Below are 22,577 nucleotides of genomic sequence, written 5' to 3'. Positions count from 1 at the left end.
TAATAATTCATATATGGTGTATTCTTTTACCTGTTTAATGTTCAATTAAGAGAGAAAATTAGCATTTTCATCATGGTAGAAATGACAGCAGTTAACGAATATATAACTAGACAAGTGCTTGATACTGGACTGACATTGCAAATGTTAATACAAAAGCAGATTCATATTTGCAATGCTACAAAATATTTTTATTCCAAGTAAGCTATTCGTGGGAAGTTAGCTTGATAGAAATGTTCATAACTTGTATACTGTTTTACATCAGCTGCAGGCAAAATATTGGAGAGGATTCTTAGAGATAGGTTTGATGAGCATTTAGAGCAACATAGTCAGATTAGGGATAATCATCATGACTTTTTAAGGGGCAGGTCATGTCTCACAAGCTTGAATAACTTTTTCGAGGAAGTGTCAAAACAATTCGATGATGCTAGAGTGGTGGAAGTGGTGTATATGGATTTTTGTAATGAGGTCATCAAGATTCCCCTAGAGGCTTGGGATCCAAGGAAGCATGGCTGCCTCGATTCAGAATTGATTTGCTCACGGAGGGCAGAGGTAGTAGATGGAGTATATTCAGACTGGAGGTAGGTAGCTAGTGGTCTTCCACAGGGACCTTGATATTTGTGATTATTATAAATAACTTAGATGAGAAAGTAGAAGGGTAAGTTAGTAAGTTTGCAGATGACATAAAGGTTGGTGGTGTTATGGAGAGTATAGAAACCTATTATAAGTTACAATGGGGCATTGGTAGGATACAGAACTGGACTGAGAACTGGCAGATAGAATTCAGCCTGGAAAAGGGTGAATTGATACACTTTGGCCTTTAATTTGACCTTCCAACTTAAGGAGCTTTGTATGTTGAATAACAGAGAGATCTTGGGATCCACATCTATAGATCTTTCAAAGTTGCTGCACAAAATTGATAAGGTGATTAAGCAGGTATATGGTGTGATGGCCTTTATTAGTCAGGGGATTGAATTTGTGAGATAACGTTGCCGATCTATAAAATGCTGGTTAGACCACACTTGCAATATCTTGCTCATTTCTGGTTGCCTTATTATAGGAAGGATGTGAGAGGGTGCAAAGATTTGCCAGGATGCTGCCTGGATTTGAGAGTATATTTTATGAGGAAATTTTGAGCAAGTTACGGAAGAGTTAGATTGAGCTTGGAGTAGGTTAAAGAGTTGGCACAACATCTTAGGCTGAAGGCCCTATACTGTACTATGTTCTATGTTCTATGTTTTCTCTTTGGAACTGAGGTGAGTGAGAGGTAACTTGATAGATGTATGTAAGATGATAAGAAGCATTGATTGTGTGGAGAGACACTACTTTTTCTCAGGGCAGCAATGCATACTATTAAGGTAATTGGAAAGAAATATAGGTTCAAGGGTTCATTTAATATTGGAGTATGTACACAGTATACAACCTGAAATTTTTACTCTTCACAGACATGTATGAAGCAAGAAACCCTATCGAATGAATGATAGAAACATCGAAGCACCAAAGTCCTCTTTTCCCCTCTCTACACCCAAGCAGCAGCAAAAAAGTTGATCCCCCCCACCATACTCACCAGCAGAAGCACCAACCCGCCCCATGCAAGCAACAGCAGAAGCTCCAAAGAGCACTTGATCCAGAGTCCATCAAAAATACAGTCTTCAAACCAGTACTTCTGTACCTCACATTTTAATTCCACATCCTATTCCCATTCTGATATGTCTGTTTATGGCTTCCTCTACTATCAAGATGAAGCCACACTCAGGTTGGAGGAACAACATCTTATATACCGTCTGGGTAGCCTCCAACTTGATGGCATGAACATTGACTTCTCTAACTTCCGTTAATGCCCCCACTCCCCTTCTTACCCCATCCCTGACATATTTAGTTCCCCACCCCCTTTTTTTCCTCTCTATCTGCCCATCACTCTGCCTGTACTCCATCTCCCTCTGGTGTTCCCCTCCCCCTTTCTTTCTTCCTAGGCCTCCCGTCCCATGATCCTTTCCCTTCTCCAGCTGTGTATCCCTTTTGCCAATCACCTTTCCGGCTCTCAGCTTCACCCCACCCCCTCCGGTCTTCTATCATTTCATATTTCCCCCTCCCCCTCCTACTTTCAAATCTCTTACTATCTTTCCTTTCAGTTAGTCCTGACGAAGGGTCTTGGCCCGAAACGTCGACAGTGCTTCTTCCTATAGATGTTGCCTGGCCTGCTGCGTTCCACCAGCATTTTGTGTCTGTTGCTTGAATTTCCAGCATCTGCAGATTTCCTCGTGTTTGCTTCTGTACCTCAGACAGGTTGTCTCTCCCAGTGAGGGAGGGAGTGGTTTCTTCTGCAGCCACTAGAGTGGAGATCAGCAACTCGACATTCCGATGTTTCAATTTTCCATGTCGTTTCTCCAAGCCCCCTTTCTCAATGACCGACAGGCTCTCACACCAAGTTTGGTGAGTGCATTGATTGCACGACTGGAGTGATGGTAGAGGCAGAAAAATTAGGAACATTTAAGAGACTCTCAGGCATATGGATGGTAGAAAAATGGAAAGCTATGCAGGAGGCAAGGGTTATATTGACATTGGAGTAGTGATGTACCATCAATAACTCTCGGAGACGGGAGGTGAATGATAGGCTTTTATTAGCAGCAAAACGGAGCACAGCATCTTGGAGACTGAGGGGGAAGCAGTGCCTCCAATCGCCTTTATACAGGGGTCTGTGGGAGGAGCCACAGGAGCAGTCAGCAGAGGGGTGTGTCCAGACAGGGATATATAGTTTACCACAAGTAGGTTAAAAGGGTTGGCACAACATTGTAGGCCAAAGGACCTGTACTGTGCTGTACTTTTCTATGTTTTAATATGTACTACAACATTTGGGGATCTGATCTTATTATTTCTAGAAGTATAGTCCGGAGAAGCTTGTTTCTGCAGTTATAGTGCAGCAGCAAATATAAACACGGTAGAACTCATCCCACTTGCATGTGTTCCTGTTGATAACTCTATCAGGATATACGTAAATAATAACTCCCTTCAGAGGAGAGACTTTGATCTGCTCCAGTTTGCCTACTGTCACAACAGGTCATCAGCAGGTGCTTCTCACTCAACCCTGGAACATCTGTACAGTGAAGATGTATGCATCAGGAGGCTTTTCATTGACTACAACTTGGCCGTCAATACTGTCATCCCCTCAAAACTAATCAACTAGCTCCAAGAGCTCAATACCTCCTTGTGCAAATGGATCCTTGATTTCTTCTCTTGTAGACCATGTTCACTTAGAATTGGCAACAACATCTCCTCCATAGTCACCATTAACCCAGATGCACTGCAAGGCTATGTGCTTAGTGCACTGTTCTACTTGCATTTTACTTATGACTATGAAGCTAAGCACAGCGCCAACGCCAGATTTAAGTTTGCTGTGACACCACTGTCATTGGCTATGCCAAAGGTGGCCAAAGGTGGTGATGAATCAGCATAGAGGAGCAAGCTTGAAAATCTGGCTGAGCGGTGCTAGAACCACAACTTCTTACTCAAAGTCGGCAAGGCCAAGGAGCTGATTATTGACAACAGAAGGAAGAAACTGGAGGTTCATGAGCCAATCCTCAATGGGGGGAATCAGAGGTGGAGGGGGTCAGCCACTTTAAATTCCTCAGTGTTATCATTTCAGTGAACCTGTCCTGGGTCCCGTACTTAAGTGAAATTGCAAAAAAAGTACAGCAGTACCTCTGCTTTCTTTTCTTTCTTTTTCAATCTTTTTATTATTATTATTATTATTAATATCAACAAAATAAAATTGATACATAGATAATGGGATTACAAACATACACATTACAACTGAACATGAAAGAATACATAAGCAATAGTTACAGTATAACTGAGTATTCCCAAATCATGGACGATACAAGTAACAAATTAGCAAGGCAAACCTAGGTATATCATAATATATATTTAAAAAAAACAGAAAAAAGAAAAAGAAAAAAAAATTATGCAAAAAACTAATCTAATATTCTAATAACTAATAAGGAAAAAAAACAAAAAAGAAAAAAGAGAAAAAGAAAAAATGGAAAAAAAAGGGCTGTTTATAACATCTCACAAAAATACAAAATCATCAGTGATGTCAACTCCGATCCTCTCAACATATATAAAATCGAAACTGGAAAAACAAATAGGCTTGGAACAGGGTCATATTACATCATATGAAAATATTGAATAAATGGTCTCCATATCTTTTCAAATTTAATAGAGGTATCAAATACAACACTTCTAATTTTTTCTAAATTTAGACATAACATAGTTTGAGAAAACCAATGAAATACAGTAGGAGGATTAATTTCTTTCCAATTCAACAAAATAGATCTTCTAGCCATTAATGTAAGAAATGCAATCATTCGACAAGCAGAAGAGGATAAATGGAGTGAGTCCATCATTGGTAAACCAAAAATTGCAGTGATAGGATGAGGTTGTAAATCAATGTTCAATACCGTAGAAATAATATCAAAAATGTCTTTCCAATATTTTTTCAAAAGCGGACACAACCAGAACATATGAGTTAAAGACGCTATCTCAGAATGACATCTGTCACAAATAGGATTTATATAGGAATAAAAATGAGCCAATTTATCCTTGGACATATGAGCCCTATGCACAACCTTAAACTGTATTAATGAATGTTTAGCACATATAGATGATATATTAACTAATTGAAGAATTTTATCCCAATTCTCAATAGGGATAGTAAGGTTAAGTTCTCTTTCCCAATCATTTTTAATCTTATAGAAGAGCTCTGAACGTATCTTCATAATTATATTGTAAAGTTTTGATATTAGCCCTTTCTGAGAAGGATTTAGTTCAAACAAATTCTCCAAAATACCTGAAGACGCAAAATTTGGAAAAGTAGGAAGTACAGTATTTAAGAAATTCCTAATCTGTAAATATCTAATAAATCTAGGCAAATTATATTTATTAGATAATTGTTCAAAAGACATTAAACAATTATCCAAAAATAAATCGGAAAATCGTAGTAATCCTTTAGTCTTCCAAGCTGAATAAGCTTGGTCTATAATAGACGGATAAAAAAAGCAATTGGATACAATAGGAATATTTAAAACAAACTGAGTCGATCCAAAAGATTTCCGAAATTGAAACCATATACGTAAAGTATGTTTAACTATCGGATTGTCAATTCGTTTCGGTAATTTAGAAAGAGCAAAGGGAAGAGAAGACCCTAAAATAGAACCCAATGAAAATCCTTGTACAGATTTAATTTCCAGGTTCACCCAATGAGGGCTAAAAGATAAATTCCAATCCTTTAACCAACATATCAAATATCGGATATTAAGTGCCCAATAATAAAATCTAAAATTAGGCAATGCCAATCCACCTTCCTTCCTTGCCTTCTGTAAATATTTTTTACCTAATCTAGGATTTTTATTCTGCCATATATATGAGGAAATTTTTGAATCAACATTAGCAAAAAAAGATTTCGGAATAAAAATTGGTACCGCTTGAAATATATATAAAAACTTGAGTAAAATAACCATCTTAATAGCATTAATCCGACCTATCACCTCTGCTTTCTTAGAAGTTTGCAGAGACGTTGTATGTCATCTAAAACTTTGATAAACTTCTACAGATGTGTAACGGAGAGTACACTGACTGGTTGCATCATAACCTGGTGAGGTAACACCAATATCCTTGAACAGAAAAGCCTACTAAAAATAGTGGATCCTAAAGTTTAGATGACATACCGAATTTTGCAAACTTCTAAGAAAGTAGAAGCGCTGCCGTACTTTTTTTGTCATGGCACTTATGTGCTGGATGCAGGACAGATCCTCCGAAATGAGGATTTTCACCGAGGAATTTAAAGTTGCTGACCCTCTCCACCTCAGATCCTGGAGAAGGTTCTTAGCCTGAAACATCGACAATTTGGTCATTTCTACTGCTGCTGCCTGACCTGCTGAGTTCAGGGTTGAGGTTTTTCATTGATTCTTTGGTGTTTCTTTGTATCTATTGTTAATGCCTGCACGAAAGAGAATTGTAGAGTTATATATGATGACATATATGTTATTTAATAATAATTTTACTTTGAACTTTGAATGTTGAAATAATAAATACAGCAGGAGCTTAAATTGCCTGATCTATCTCTTCTGGGACTTGAAATTATTTTTCATTATAAGCATGGAGAGAGGCACTTAATAAATGCATGGATTATTATAGGATAACGAGTTATGTCAGAGCTGGAATGAAGCTAGAATTGTGAAAATAGACCTTGTGGATGTCTCTCGAGTTTGGTAAACCAATTCTTATCACATCATAATGAAAAAAAACATCGAAAACCTATAAAGATAACTTTATGGTGACCACAAATTCTCACAGTATTATTCTACTTAAGGTGCATACAACAGTATCAAAGGAGTAAAGCAATTAGCAGTACCTGTAACACTCCCTGCATCAAAAACTTGATCTACATTCCACCTATAGACCAGCATACATGGAGAACTACCTGGAGGACAAATTAATGCTCTGTATGTGCACTAATCTTGTTAGGATCTCAACAAATGATGATGCATTTTCCTCATGACATCAATCATAATGTCTACCCAGCGTCTGAACAGGACTGCTGGAATTAAAATAGTCAGGCATATCAGTTCCTCTTCATTACAGAAGAGCCTGTTTGCTATTAAAACCTGACACTGGGACATCATTGTTTACTTTGTGATGTATTTGAAATTCAGCACCATAGCTATTTGCACCTTACCACCACCCTGTCTGATTTTGTCTGCATGAGCAATGGGCAGAGTAATTGCTTGCTGAAGACCCATGAACAGCACAGCATTTCTCTGCAAGTACATTATTCTGCTTCAGCCAAAATGAACTGTCAGAATGTATTACAGTGCCAGTTAAGTCAAATATTTTCGTACCACTGATCATTTGGTGAAAAGATTTCAGCCACATCAATGCATGCTCATTTAAGGAAATACCCTGTACTCATCACAGATACATATCGGCATGTTTTTGCACAATTCTTTTTTGACTTGTAACTGCTTAATTGTTCATTATTTGGAGGTGGTGTAATAGAAAGCTCAGTGCGATGTCTGCATCCACTCCAGCCTCCTCTTCCTGGGCTAATTTTCCATGCCAAACACCATTTGGGATAGGCACCTGAAGGTGGCAAGGACATGGGGCACATAATTCATGAGGAATTTCAATGTCTGTTTCAGCTGACTGAATCCTGAAGGACATAACTGTCATACTTGGCTCACAGTAACTTGTAAGTGAACAATGAAAAACAACAAAACTTTACTATACCTCTCTCCACCCTATCTCCTGGAAAAAAGCCATTCCCTTTTCTCAGTTCCTCCATCTCCACCATATCTGTTCCTAGGATGACGCTTTTACTTCCAAGATATCAGAGATATCCTCCTTCTTAAAAAAGAATGGAGTTTCCCTGCCCTCACCCACACCTCCTCCATTCCCCGAACATATGCACTCACCCCAACTTTCCTCTGCCTTAACAGGAGTTGAGTTTGTCTTGTCCTCACCTACCACTCCACGAGCCTCCACATCCAACATTATTCTCCGCATCCTCCGCCATCTTCAACAGGACCCTACCACCAAACACCTCTTTGGATCCCCCCACCCCCACTCTCTGCTTTCCACAGGGATCCCTTACGATTCCCTTGTCCATTCATCCCTTCCCACTAACCTCCCTCCTGGCATTTATCCCTGCAAATGGCTGAGGTGCTACACTTGCCCATTCACCTCTGCCCTCACCTCCGTACCGAGCACCAACCAGTCCTTCCAAATGAGGCAACACTGCACCTGTGAATCTGCTGAGGTAGTCTACTGTATCTGGTGCTCCTAACACGGCCTCTTCTACATTTGTGGGACCCATCGTAGATTGGAGGAACACTTTGTTGAGTACCATCAGCAACAAAACAGGATTTCCTGGTGGCCAGCCATTTCAATTCCATTCCTCACTCCCATTCCACATGTCAGTCCATGGCATCCTCTTCTGCCATAATGAGGCCATTCTCAGGTTAGATGAGCAACACCTTATATTCTATTTTGGTAGTCTCCAACCTGATGGCCTAAACATCAATTTCTGCAGCCTACAGCAATGTTCCCCCTTCCCCTGTCCCTTCCCTATCCGCTTCCCTCTTCTCATCACCTACCTATCACCTCGCCCTGGTGCCCCTCCTACTTCTCTTTCTCCCATGATGCGCTCTCTTCTCCTTTCAGATTCCTTCTTCTTCAGCCATTGATCTTTTCCACCTATAACCTCTCAGCTTTTACTTCATCCCCCTTCCCCCACCCACCTTCACTTATCACCAGCTTGTACTCCTTCCCTTCCTCTCTCCTTTTTATTCTGGTATCCTCTTCCTTCCTATCCAATCCTGATGAAGGGTCTCAGTATGAAATGTCAACTGTTTATTCATTTTTGTGGATGCTGCCTGTCCTGCTGAGTTCCTCCAGCAATTAGTGAGTGTTGTCCACAAACAACAAAATTGGTAGACCTTATTTTCACTCTTGGAAGAGGTGTTCATGACACAAATATCTTCATGCCAGGAGCACCAGCTTGGTACCAGGTGTCTGGTAACAAGACTGAGCTTAATGGGATAGTTCAGAATAGAACTTCATTAGGATCTGCGATTCCATGACCTTCCACGAACATTGTACTGCAAATGTTAATGGCTTGCTCTGGCTGTGTAGAAATGGTCATTGTGCTATCTTGATGCTGATTATGATTATGTTAATAAAGTCCTCCAGAGTATAAAGTGTGAAAGAGAGTAAAGCAAATGTGAAAGGATAACTCAAATAGAATGGATTTATAAACACAATAATGATGATGGTTCATGAATACAGTTATAAATTCTTGTACAAAAGAGGCATTCCAGGAGAGGACTGTAAATGACCCAGTTTGATTTCTACGTGTTATATAACTGTCAAGCTACTTAATTTTCTGTAATCACTGTGCTGCATCTAATGGGTAAGTTTAGTGCTGTTTTATTTATCATAATTAAGCTGCTGAAAATCATTTGTGCTTGTTATGATAAATATTGAAAATTGCTGGATATACTGTATGTTAATTTTAAAGTGTCAGGGTAAGTTATTTCTAGTGGTGAGATCAACTAACGTCTTCAATTTTGTCTTAAGCAATTGTACACTGTTATCTATTTGAGGAAAGGCAAAACAGAACGTAGAAGGCATATTTCAAAATGTGATCTGAATAACAAATGGTTTTCAGCCACAATAAGTTTCCTTGTTTCATGATTATCAAAAAGCTAATCCAGAAACACAAATGCCAATAGTTAGTGTTTGATATTTTGTTTAGTGCCTCAGCAATTTTTAAAAAGAATTTGAAAACTAATTTATTTCATGGATAGTTGAGAGTTTGTCATATCTGCCTCAGCCACATTTGGTCTTTTGGAAGTCAGTCCCCAGAGACTGTAGATTTTGCATGTATAAGCTCATCAATGTGACTGTATGTCTTTGGGAGCTTTGGCATCACTGTGTGTATTTAAATTAAGGCTTATAATTGGAGCAGCACTGACTGAGACAACACGTCTTCTATTCAACACAGTGATGTAGTTCACAGCCCAAAATAAAATTGTCAACATTTGGTTCTCATTATGTAACTAACTCTACTTGTCTTCTTCCATCCAATCTTTTGTGTTTCTGTCTCTCTACTTTTTACAATTAACTTCAATTTAAGTTCTAGTTTTCTCTCCATTAAAAATCAGCAGTGTCCTGCAAACTGGAGGTCTTGTTGTAAGGGTCTTGGGTGGTCAGCACAGTGAACTCCAGTTAAAAATGTACTTATATCAATAGGGCTTCAAACCTTCAAAGGTTCATTTATTATCAAAGTATACAGCTCTGAAATTCTTCTCCAGGTAGCCATAAAATCAAGAAAGAAAATAAAGGCAGCACAATCACCAACCCGCAAATCCCCCCTCCCTGCACAAAAAAACAAACAAAATGGAACAGGCACATCAACCACCAAGTCCCTCCTCCCACACAAAAATGAACAGAGCAGAACAGACACATTGACCCCCCAAATCACCCTCCCCACACAGAAAAATAGAAAAATTAGGCAAAAAACATAGAATATAAAAAAAAACTATAAGACTGAAGAAGAAGACTTAGACCTTTATTAAATCTTATTTGCATTGGACCTGCTTCTTTCTGACAGTTTCATGTTTCTTAGCCTGCTTAGAATGCATAAGTTCACGGAGTCAGGCAGAACGGGGAAACAGGGTCTTGAGCCCAGTGAATCACATTGACCATCAGGCAGCCATTTGCAACATTCTCCCAGCTTCCCCATAACTTCTTCTACATTTCTGGCTGGTTCTACTATTACCATACTAAAGGCAATTAACAGTGGCCTATTAATACCAACCTCCACATCATTGGAAAGTAGTGGAAAGCTAAAGCACCCAGAAGAAGTCCATGCAGTCTCAGAGAGAACATGTAAGATCCACCCTGACAGCATCTAAGGTTGTGATTAAGACCAAGTCCATGGAGAGGTGAGGCAACAGCTCCTCTAGAAAATGCACTTTGCCACACCGACCTGCTGAGTGTTTCCAGCATTTTCTTGCTAAAAGGGCAGCACAATATTGTGGGCTGAAGTGCCTTACTGTGTTGTAGTATTCTGTGTTCTACATTCTATCCAGTAAGCCCTAGAGTTCAGCAGATGTGTTGTAAATCTGTGACTTGCTGAGTACAGCTGCCACTACATCTGTACTGCTGTTGTGCTGCAGGACTGAACATGGAGTCGAGAGATGGAGCTGCTCCTTGCTGGAATCCCCTGGCTACAAGCTGAGGAGAACAGCTCTCTGACTGATATCCCATCTGATCAGTGGAAGATCAGACATCCCATTCATGTCAATTAAATCCTCAGCCTGTAGAATGGGAAAATATTTTTTAAATTATATTTTGATGATTTAATCTTTAATGAGTATTTTAGTACCTAATGGCTGCATTTTCAAAGACTTCTGAGTATTTTAATAGGTTTTACTTTCTATTATATGTTGTTGAATAGTTTTTAAATGACAGCTAACACTAAAAATGTTTCAACCTATTTAAAAGCCTTCAAGCTTTGACAGAAAACTGAAGCTACCCAACCATTGCCTTTTGTAAATATTTGCCAGAGACAGTCAGTGATGGTGCCTTTGCATTAATGACAGTTCTCAACCAGTAACATCCGTCCTCCTCGTATAACCCGTGTGTGTGCAGGTAGGAGGATGTCACATTAACTGGAGGCAATGTGTGACAGGGCTAGATTTGTCTAGATTTCTTTCTTGGCATCTGGGTGTCTGAGTCAGTGTCTCAGCTTCTTTTCTCAGTGTACGTTTGTCCTTCCTGTTTTCTCATCTCCCACTAGTATATATCAGTTCTTTCTGTGAGCTTCATGTCAAACATTCAGTCTATACACATTTCATTTGCTATTTTTTTAATATCCCAGCAACTCTAAGGAGTCAATAAATATTCCAGTAGAGAAAATGGATTCAGTTTGATATTAGGGTCTTTCAGAATGGTTCCTTCTTCCATGGAATGGTTCCTTCAATTACTCCTCCCCACCACCTCACATCACCTGCCATTTTTCACATTTTCCTGCCAGAAAAGAAATAGTAATCTTATTTGCAAGAGTCAGCTAGGCTATTCCAGATGATTCAACATGCTGTATGTGACTAAGCATTAGAATTTATTATTATATTCAGCTTATAAAAATGTGTAACATCACTTTGGATAGGAAAGATTAGCTCAAGCCTGTCAGCTGAGTGCTTACTTCCAAGCTGAAAGCCTGAAGGTGTAAGATTAATTAAAATAACCTAACTGAAATAAAGGTTTAAAGGCTTTTAATACTGTTTTTAAAAATATACCACCAATTGATGCTTCTCTTTTTTAGTGAGGTTGACTTTTCCTGCAGCTGATATCAATTATGGATTAAGTTGTTTACTTTGTACATTGACTGGATTCAAATTTATATTTGTATCGATGATATACAGGTGGAATTTGCGTCTAGTTTCCAAAGCATCTTCTCACAATGCCAAGTGTGTGCAACTTAGTTAAATTTTATTTACGATCTCTGTCTATCTTTGCCTGAAATAAAGTCTCTCAACACTTATCACTGGCTTGTCACTACGTTCAATAAAAAATGCATACCACAAAAGAAATGAAGACCTAGATGTTTATTAGCTCCTCAATAGGAATGTTAAAATATTGTTGCTTTTATTATATTCCAGCACTTGCATCACTTTTCAACTGTCATCCCATCAAATCACAACCTCAGAGCTTTCACGCACACTCACAATATACGGGCAAACAGATGTGCAAAGACTAGTGCACACGTGCACATGCACAGACACACACACATTCACATACACAGACACACACGCATTCACGCACACAAACATAAGCATGGATAAAAACATTCTCACACATTCAAAGAGAGTTAGTGCTATTTTGATCTGTTCCACACTATATGAATGCACACCTTCTACAGAAATATGGGGGATATAGATAGGGTAAATGCATGCTGGCTCCTTCCATTGAGGTTGGGTGAGAGAACAACCAGAGGTCATAGGTTAAGGGTTAAAAGTGAGATATGTAAGAGGAATCTGAAGAGGAACTTATTCAATCAGAGGGTGGTGTGAAGGTGGAAAGAGCTGCCAATGGATATGGTAGATGCAGGTTTGATTGCAAAATTTAGGAGAAATATGGATAAGTACATGGATTGGCAGAGTATGGGTGGCTATGGTCCAGTTCTGGGTCAATGGGACTGGCCACAATAATAGTTCAGTATGGATTAGATGGGCTGAAGGGCTTGTTTCGGTGCTGCACGCTCGATTACTCTGTGACTACACACACATATTTAAATACATCTCTAAACACAGAGTTCAACAGAAGCAATTCTGTAATTATCTGCTTCCCTTAGTCTTTCCAGTATAAATTGCCCATTATAGGGGACGACCACTATGTGTCGTTACTATGTTATTTTCCTTCCCTCTTTTAAATAACTGTTCTATCTGAAAGAATCTGCATGACTCCTGGACAGATTCCACAAAAGCATTGCCTTGCACGCTTTTTTTTCTCACTTTTCGGAGAATGTGCCTCCTTACCAAACACTGAGAGAATGAGATGGAGAAAGGAGATGACAATGTCAGGCCCTCACAAGTAGGTTCCTCCCAGTCTTCACACAGGTAACAGGAGACACCTTCCACTTATTTCCAACTCATCACCTGCAGTCAATTTAAACCCAGCTCTCAATCCTTGTGCCCTCATATGAGCAACACAGCCTCAACCAGTTGCTCCTACCTTCCAGCTGTGTTAAGTATCTGTTTTCTCTTGTTTTGCGGCCCCTTGTGGCATGTTATTTTGCAGTTTATTATTAAAGTTATCACTCACCGGCTGAATTATTTCTGCTACCCTGCATTTGGGCCAAGCCTCCTCTGCATTTCCTGACAGGATGAGTGAACCAGAAATTGACCCAGCAGGCAGAAAACAAGAAAACATCTATCCAGGAACACGAAGTCGACAGCAGATCAGTTATTTCACCTGCACCATGTCTGGCTTTTAGTGACGGATTATACAGTAGAAGTTTGGACTCTTGCTGTACAGTGCAGCTGGAATGTAGAAGCATTGCTGGCACATTACCATCACAATCCTTTGGAGTGCCTGAAAGACCCAGGAGATGCCCATCGACCTCGAAGGACTCATCACTTTGGCCCTCTGAGTTGACAAATGTCTTACAGAAAGACCCTCCAGATCATCACTGTTATGTTCTTGAACTCCAAAGTGTGAAACTATTTGAAAGAAAAACTTAGAGCTGAGGATAACATGTCTACTTTGTTCTTACTTTGGTAAAGTGTGCACTTATAATGAAGTGATGTAATGACATATGCCATTTACGTAGTTCTACATATAACCCAAAAATAACAAAGAATACTGAATCCAACAATATATTTCAATATTACTCAAGTATTAAAGAAATATTAAATGCACAACACTCCTCCCTACTTTGCTATAAACTCCAATTCAATATAAAATGCATCTCAACTTACATACATGTATGTATATATATAAAAATACACAGTGCCACTATATATAATGCAGCTACTATATAGACATGCAAAGCAGAGCAAATTTTAAATTGTTCCTTTCAAGCCCAAAGCTGTGGAGGATTTCTTACTCCTGTGGGATAAAGTCTTTCCTGCTTAGCAGGTGAGTCTTGTGGCTGCCAAACAATGTCAGGTTCTGGGGCCTCCTCTGTGGTGGTAGCAGGAGTTGAGTTGAGTTGGGAATGCAATAGCTGGTCCTGACGGTTCTGGCATCTTTCTTCTGGATGTGCTAGCATCCCAAACAGTGCATGATAAGCTGCTCGACCTGCTGGTCTATCCCAGGCCTCTGAACAAAACTTCGAGCCAATGCATTTATTTTAACCACATATAGGTGACCGGCATGTAGCTCCTCCAACACATTAGCTCCAAGCTTCGATGGTACAACAACTTTCAATCTTCACATAAGGCAACCCCTGTCAAGAACAAGTTAATTCCAGCACTGGTAAAATGGGGGAACTGGAATTCCTGCTGCACTTTCCAGCCACTTTGGGTGGCCATGGAGACCTGAGACAGTGTGGGGTCTTTACTGGTTTCCCTTTGGATCATCTCTGTCAAAATAATCCCGGACGGCCATATTTACACCCGATGTGCCGAGCTGCAGCTCCGAAGGGACCGAGTTAAGGAACTAGAGATGCAGCTCGATGACCTTCATCTGGTCAGGGAGAGTGAGGAGGTGATAGAAAGGAGTTATAGGCAGGTGGTCACACCGGGGCCATGGGAGACAGACAAGTGGGTCACAGTCAGGAGGGGGAAGGGGAAGAGTCAGGTACTAGAGAGTACTCCTGTGGCTGTACCCCTTGACAATAAGTACTCCTTTCTGAGTACTGTTGGGAGGGGACAGCCTACCAGTCTACCTGGGGGAAGCAACAGTGGCCGTGCCTCTGGCACAGAGTCTGGCCCTGTGGCTCAGAAGGGTAGGGAAAGGAAGATGAAGGCAGTAGTGTTAGGGAACTCTATTGTAAGGGGGTCAGACAGGCGATTCTGTGCATGCAGGAAAGAAACTCGGATGGTAGTTTGCCTCCCAGGTGCCAGGGTCTGGGATGTTTCAGATCGCATCCAAGATATCCTGCAGTGGGAAGTAGAATAGCCAGAGGTCGTGGTACATATTCATACCAATGACATAGGTAGGAAAAGGGGAGAGGTCCTGAAAAAAGACTACAGGGAGTTAGGAAGGAAGTTGAGAAGCAGGACCACAAAAGTAGTAATCTCGTGATTACTGCTTGTGCTTCACGACAGTGAGTATAGGAATAGGATGAGGTGGAGGATAAATGCGTGACTGAGGGATTGGAGCAAAGGGCAGGGATTCAAATTACATGGAACATAGAACATAGAACTCTGAGATTCTGGATCATTGGGACCTCTTTTGGGGCAGGTGTGACCTGTACAAAAAGGATGGATTGCACTTGAATCTCAGAGAGACCAATATCCTTGCAGGGAGGTTTACTAAGGCTACTGGGGAGAGTTTAAACTAGAATTGTTTGGAGGGAACCGAACTGAAGAGACTGGGGAAGAGGATGTTGGCTCACAAATACAGAAAACTTGTAAACAGTGTGAGAGGGAGAAAAGGCAAGTGATAGAGAAGGGACGTGCTCAGACTGAAGGTTTGAGATGTGTCTATTTTAACTCAAGGAGTATTGTGAACAAAGCGCATGAGCTTAGAGCGTGGATCAGTACATGGAGCTATGATGTGGTGGCCATTACAGGGACTTGGATGGCTTAGGGACAAGAATGGTTACTTCAAGTGCTGGGTTTTAGAAGTTTAAGAAAGGACAGGGAGAGAGGGAAAAGAGGTGGGGGTATGGCACTGTTGATCAGAGATAGTGTCATGGCTACAGATAAGGTGGACGCCGTGGAGAGATTGTCTGTGGAGTCTCTGTGGGTGGAGGTTAGGAACAGGAAGGGGTCAATAACTTTACTGGGTGTTTTTTATAGGCTGCCCAATAGTTACAGGGATTTTGAGGAGCAGATAAGGAAACAGATCCTGGAAAGTTGTAATAATAACAGAGCTGTCGTGATGGGAGATTTTAATTTCCCAAATATTGATTGGCATCTCCCTAGAGCAAGGGGTTTAGATGGGATGGAGTTTGTTAGGTGTGTTCAGGAAGGTTTCATGACACAATATGTAGATAAGCCTACAAGAGGAGATGCTGTACTTGATTTGGTATTGGGAAATGAACCTGGTCAGGTATCAGATCTCAGTGGGAGAGCATTTTGGAGATAGTGATCATAATTCTGTCTCCTTTACAATAGCATTGGAGAGAGATAGGAACAGACAAGTTAGAAAAGTGTTTAATTGGAGTAGGGGGAATTATGAGGCTATCACACAGGAAATTGGAGGCTTAAATTGGAAACAGATGTTCTCAGGAAGAAGTACGGAATTTATGGTAGGGTACAGGAACTGTTGTGTACAAAGGCTGTAATAAATCTAGTCAAGAAGAAAAGAAAAGCTTACAAAAGGGTAATGTTAGAGATCTAGAAGATTATAAGGCTAACAGGAAGGAGCTTAAGAAGGAAATTAGGAAAGCCAGAAGGGGCTATGAGAAGGCCTTAGCAGGCAGGATTAAGGAACACCCCAAAGCATTCTACAAGTAAGTGAAGAGCAAGTGGATAAGACATGAAAGAATAGGACCTATCAAGTGTGACAATCAGGAAGTGTGTATGGAGCCAGAGGAAATAGAAGAGGTACTTAATGAATACTTTACTTCAGTATTCGCTATGGAAAAAGGATCTTGGTGAAGTAGTGATGACTTGCAGCAGACTGAATAGCTTGAGCATGTAGGTATTAAGAAAGAAGATGTGCTGGAGCTTTTGGAAAACATCAAGCTGGATAGGTCGCCGGGACCAGATGAGATGTACCCCAGGCTATTGTGGGAAGCAAGGGAGGAGATTGCTGAGCCTCTGGCAATGATCTTTGCATCATCAATGGGGATGGGAGAGGTTCCAGAGGATTCGAGGGTTGCAGATGTTATTCCTTTATTCAAGAAAGTGAGTAGAGTTAGCCCAGGAAATTATAGACCAGTGAGTCTTAGCTCAGTGGTTGGTATGTTGATTGAGAAGATCCTGAGAGGCAGGATTTATGAACATTTGGAAAAGTACAGTATATTATGATTAGGAATAGTCAGCATGGCTGTGTCAAGGGCAGGTCATGCTTTAAGAACCTGATTGAATTTTTTGAGGATGTGACTAAACACATTGATGAAGGAAGAGCAGTAGATGTAGTGTGGAGGGCTGTCAGAGGTTACAGTGGGACATTGATAGGATGCAAAACTGAGCTGAGAAGTGGCAAATGGCATTCAACCCAGATAAAGTGTGAAGTGGTTCATTTTGGTAGGTCAAATATGATGGCAGATTATGGTATTAATGATAAGACTCTTGGCAGTGTGGAGGATCAGAGGGATCTTGGGGTCAGAGTCCATAGGATGCTCAAAGCAGCTGCGCAGGTTGACTGTGTGGTTAAGAAGTCATACGGTATATTGGCCTTCATCAATTGTGGAATTGAATTTAGGAGCCAAGAGGTAATGTTGCAGCTTTATAGGACCCTAGTCAGACCCCACTTGGAGTTCTAGTTGCCTCACTACAGGAAGGATGTGGAAGCCATAGAAAGGGTGTAGAGGAGATTTACAAGGATGTTGTCTGGGTTGGGGAGCATGCCTTATGAGAATAGGATGAGTGAACTCGGCCTTTTCTCCTTGGAGAGACGGAGCATGAGAAGTGACCTGATAGAGGTGTATAAGATGATGAGAGGCATTGATCGTGTGGATAGTCTGAGGCTTTTTCCCAGGGTTGAAATGGTTGCAACAAGAGGATACAGGTATAAGGTGCTGGGGAGTAGGTACAAGGCATACAATAGGAAATGTCAGGGGTAAGTTTTTTACTCGGAGAGTGGTGAGTGCGTGGAATGGGCTGCCAGCAACGCTGGTGGAGGCAGATACGATAGGGTCTTTTAAGAGACTTTTTGATAGGTACATGGAGCTTAGAAAAATAGAGGGCTATAGGTAAGCCTAGTAATTTCTAAGGTAGGGACATGTTTGGCACAACTTTGTGGGCCAAAGGGCCTGTATTGTGCTGTAAGTTTTCTATGTTTCTCTGTTTCTAATACAGACTGAATTTGTTATATTTGAAGCACACAGTGTATGAAATAAGGTAGATGAACTTGTAGCACAGTTACAAATTGGCATGCATGAAATTGTGGGCTGAAAAAAGATGATAGCTGGGAGCATAATGTCCATGGATTCACGTTGTTTCAAAAGGACTGACAGGTAGACAGAGTGGGTGGGGTGGCTCTGTTGGTGAAATATGAAATCAAATCATTAGAAGGAGGTGACATAGAATGGTAAGGTGTAGTGCCATTGTGGGTAGAAAATGCAAAAGTAAAAAGACCCTGAATATAAATTTTCTAAGAGTAGCAAATATCTGGTCTACAAAGTACCATGGGTGATAGAAAATGCATGTCAAAAGAGTAATTATACAATGACAATGGGAGATTCCAATATCCCACAGTAGACTGTGAAAAACAGCTTGTTGCTGGATCCCCAAAGGGAAACTTGTAGAATGCCTAAGAGATGGCTTTTTTAGAGCAGATCATGGTAGAGCCAACCAGGGTATCAGCTATTCTGGATTGGGTGCTGTGAAATGAATTAGAAAATGATTTGGAAATTATTGGAGAGCTTAAGGTAAAGGAACCCTTAGGAGTACAAAGCTCATATTAGGATAGAATTCACCCCACAATTTGAGAAGGAGAAGCTAAGGTAATTTATATTAGTACTACAGGGGAGTGAAAGGAATTACAGAGCCATGAAAGAGAAGCTAGCTAAAATTGATTGGAAGTGAACACTAGAAGGGTTGAGAGCAGAGCAGAAATGGCAGGCGATTCTAGGAACAATTCAGAAGGTGCACAATAGATACATCCCAAGGAAGAAGTATTCTAAAAACAACATGATGCAACCATGAATGACAAGATAATTCAAAACCAACATGAAACCAAAGAGAAGGCATTTGACAGAGAGGCATTGATCATGTGGATAGTCAGAGGATTCTTCCCAGGGCTGAAATGGTTGCCACAAGAGGACACAGGTTTAAGGTGCTGGGAGTAGGTACAGAGGAGATGTCAGTAGTAAGTTTTTTTAAGCAGAGTGGTGAGTGCTGGGAATGGGCTGCCGGTGACGGTGGTAGAGGCAGAAACTATAGGGTATTTCAAGAGTCTGCTGGGTGGATGCATGGCTCTTAGAAACATAGAGGGCTATGGGTAAGCCTGGGTAGTACTAAGGTAAGGATATGTTTGGCACAGCTTTGTGGGCCGAATGGCCTGTATTGTACTGTAGGTTTTCTATGTTTCTATGTTTCAAGGGATATCATGAGAGCGTAGATGTATGGGGTTGAATGGGGTCAACCATGAGGAAATGGCAGAACGGTCTCAATGGGCTGAATGGTCCAATTCTACTCCTGTGTCTTAATGCCTCATGGAGATGGGAGACAAACAGTCACTGTTTTAATGTTAGTTGATGTTTGGATAGGTTAGAAATCCTTCCGTTGTTATTTGTACATGGTGAATGGGAAAAGAATGCTGTTGCAGCCAGTTGAGGAAATGTTTTGGACTTTAGGAAGATAAGCTATAACGATTCTCTTTAGATGCAGAATCTCATAGAGGAAGGCAACAATAGGGAGATTATTTGCTGGAGTAAGGTAAGGAGGGATTGATTCTTGGTGTGAATAATCTGGAAACTATTCTGTTGGACAAGAATTCAGGATGAATGCAAGTTTTTGAATTTCTAACCACAGAACGTATTTATGCTATATTTACTTATTCCATGGTCTTTTGAATCTCTCACTAAGGTTGATTTGGTACCTCTCAGTATGGATCCGATCTAGACTCGAAACACACAAAAAAGATCATGTTTCACCAGATGTTCTCTTCTTTCTCCAGGGCAGGCTGTTACCAGTAACTGTTGTTCATTCAGCAGCACAGGAGCGCCGCAGGGAACCGTACTCTCTCCGGTCCTGTTCACCCTGTACACATCAGATTTCCAATATAACTCGGAGTCCTGCCATGTGCAGAAGTTCGCTGATGACACGACCATAGTGGGGAGTGTCAGGAATGGACAGGAGGAGGAGTATAGGAAACTGATACAGGACTTTGTGATATGGTGCAACTCAAACTACCTGCGTCTCAATATCACCAAGACCAAGGAGATGGTGGTGGACTTTAGGAGATCTAGGCCTCATATGGAGCCAGTGATCATTAATGGAGAATGTGTGGAGCAGGTTAAGACCTACAAGTATCTGGGAGTACAGTTAGACGAGAAGCTAGACTAGACTGCCAACATAGATGCCTTGTGCAGGAAGGCACAGAGTCGACTGTACTTCCTTAGAAGGTTGGCGTCATTCAATGTCTGTAGTGAGATGCTGAAGATGTTCTATAGGTCAGTTGTGGAGAGCGCCCTCTTCTTTGTGGTGGCGTGTTGGGGAGGAAGCATTAAGAAGAGGGACGCCTCACGTCTTAATAAGCTGGTAAGGAAGGCGGGCTCTGTCGTGGGCAAAGTACTGGAGAGTTTAACATCGGTAGCTGAGCGAAGGGCGCTGAGTAGGCTACGGTCAATTATGGATAACTCTGAACATCCTCTACATAGCACCATCCAGAGACAGAGAAGCAGTTTCAGCGACAGGTTACTATCGATGCAATGCTCCTCAGACAGGATGAAGAGGTCAATACTCCCCAATGCCATTAGGCTTTACAATTCTACCGCCAGGACTTAAGAACTTTTTAAAAAGCTATTATTAATGCTTTTTGAGATAGTGATTTAGATGCATATCATATTTTTTACTGAGTTAAGTATTGTATGTAATTAGTTTTGCTACAACAAGTGTATGGGACATTGGAAAAAAAGTTGAATTTCCCCATGGGGATGAATAAAGTATCTATCTATCTATCTATCTATCTATCTATCTATCTATCTATCTATCTATCTATCTATCTATCTATCTATCATTTAGGATTTTCCACTTGTACAGAGTCATTGTCTCCATATCTAATCCATGCAGCTTGAGATGGTGCCCTGAGGTTGTGTATCCTCAGAAAAATTCTTCATCTCTATGTTGCCTCCTTCAGAACCTCGCCTTCCTGAGAAGGGCAAATGCTATTTTGATGATAATGCTTTTGTTAATTTTGAAATAATTATCCAATTATTCCTACATACTTATTCTTTCCTCATAGCCTTGTATACTTCAAATATATATCCAATTCCATTGTGAAAGGAAACAGTTTATACCACCCATTCAATCATATTGGCTCTTATTCTGTTGCCAAATGCCTCAAATTCACAAACTTATTTGCTTATTAGAACAGCTTCCATCTCAATTCTATGCATGGCCTTCATGATTTTGACCATCTATATGAAGTATTCTTAGATCTTGTTAGGGTTTTGAATTGGAAGTTAATATGTTAACTTATCATACACATCCAACATTAACAGTGGTAAACAGAGAAGGCTAAGGATGTATTAGAAACTAAGGGTTTATGTTAGATAGAATGGTTATAACACATGTATAATTGTGGAAAGTGTTTATGCAAAATGTTCTGTTTGTTTGGCCACATTCTGATGACCATTGTCTGTCAGCTCAAAATAGAGTTTATTGTTACTGCATGCAAAATCTTTGTCATTAGGCAGAAGACCCTGAAGAGGGTCTGAACTGCCACAGTCACATGATTCACGGAACAGCTTCCATAAGTGGTCAGGCTAGCTCAGATATAAACCTATAAAGTGTGGAAAGGCAGTGTATCATGAGAGGACAACCCACCCCAAGTTGTCTCACAGCAACCATAAAATGAAAAGTTGTAAGTCAGAGACAATTAATGGAAGATTTCTTTAATTAGATGAGGAGGGATGGCTTGAATATATTAGAGTAACACACACAAAATGCTTACAGAACTCAGCAGATCATGCAGAAGAATGAACAAATCCAAAGTTTTTGGCTGAGACCCTTCATCAGGCAATACACTGACACTAAAGCTATCATTGTAAGTGATTTTAAAACTAGGTTGAACAGAAAAAAAAAATGTTCTTAGGTAACTAAGTATCTGCAGAAAGAATTTTGACATTTTTCTGACAGATAATGTCAAAGGCTGGTCAAGGTGAAAAAGGCAGAAAAATAGCAAAGTGTAAACAGTCCCCAAGCCCTTCTGTGTGTCTCACTCTATCAGTATGCTTGCTTGCTACAGGACACATTTCTGCTATTGTATAACTGAATATCATAAATTGTTCATCTGTGTGATAAAACTTCAGCTAAAATTACAAAAGTTTTCTGGTAATTCAATGTAGAATCTTTGTTCTTCACTGAAGTGAAAATTATCAGCTTCTACTGCTGCTTTGGATAATTCACAGACAACTAAGAAGTGGCTGGAAGGTTCGATGTCACTTTCTATCAGTTGTCAAACGTCTTGAGAATGTGGCTCAGATGTGAGTTTTGCTGCATGTTAAATGCAGAGAA

The sequence above is a fragment of the Hemitrygon akajei genome, chromosome 3 (genome assembly GCF_048418815.1).
Source record: "Hemitrygon akajei chromosome 3, sHemAka1.3, whole genome shotgun sequence".
NCBI lineage: Eukaryota > Metazoa > Chordata > Chondrichthyes > Myliobatiformes > Dasyatidae > Hemitrygon > Hemitrygon akajei.
The sequence above is the reverse complement of the archived record's forward strand: the minus strand, read 5'-3'. Positions refer to the sequence as shown.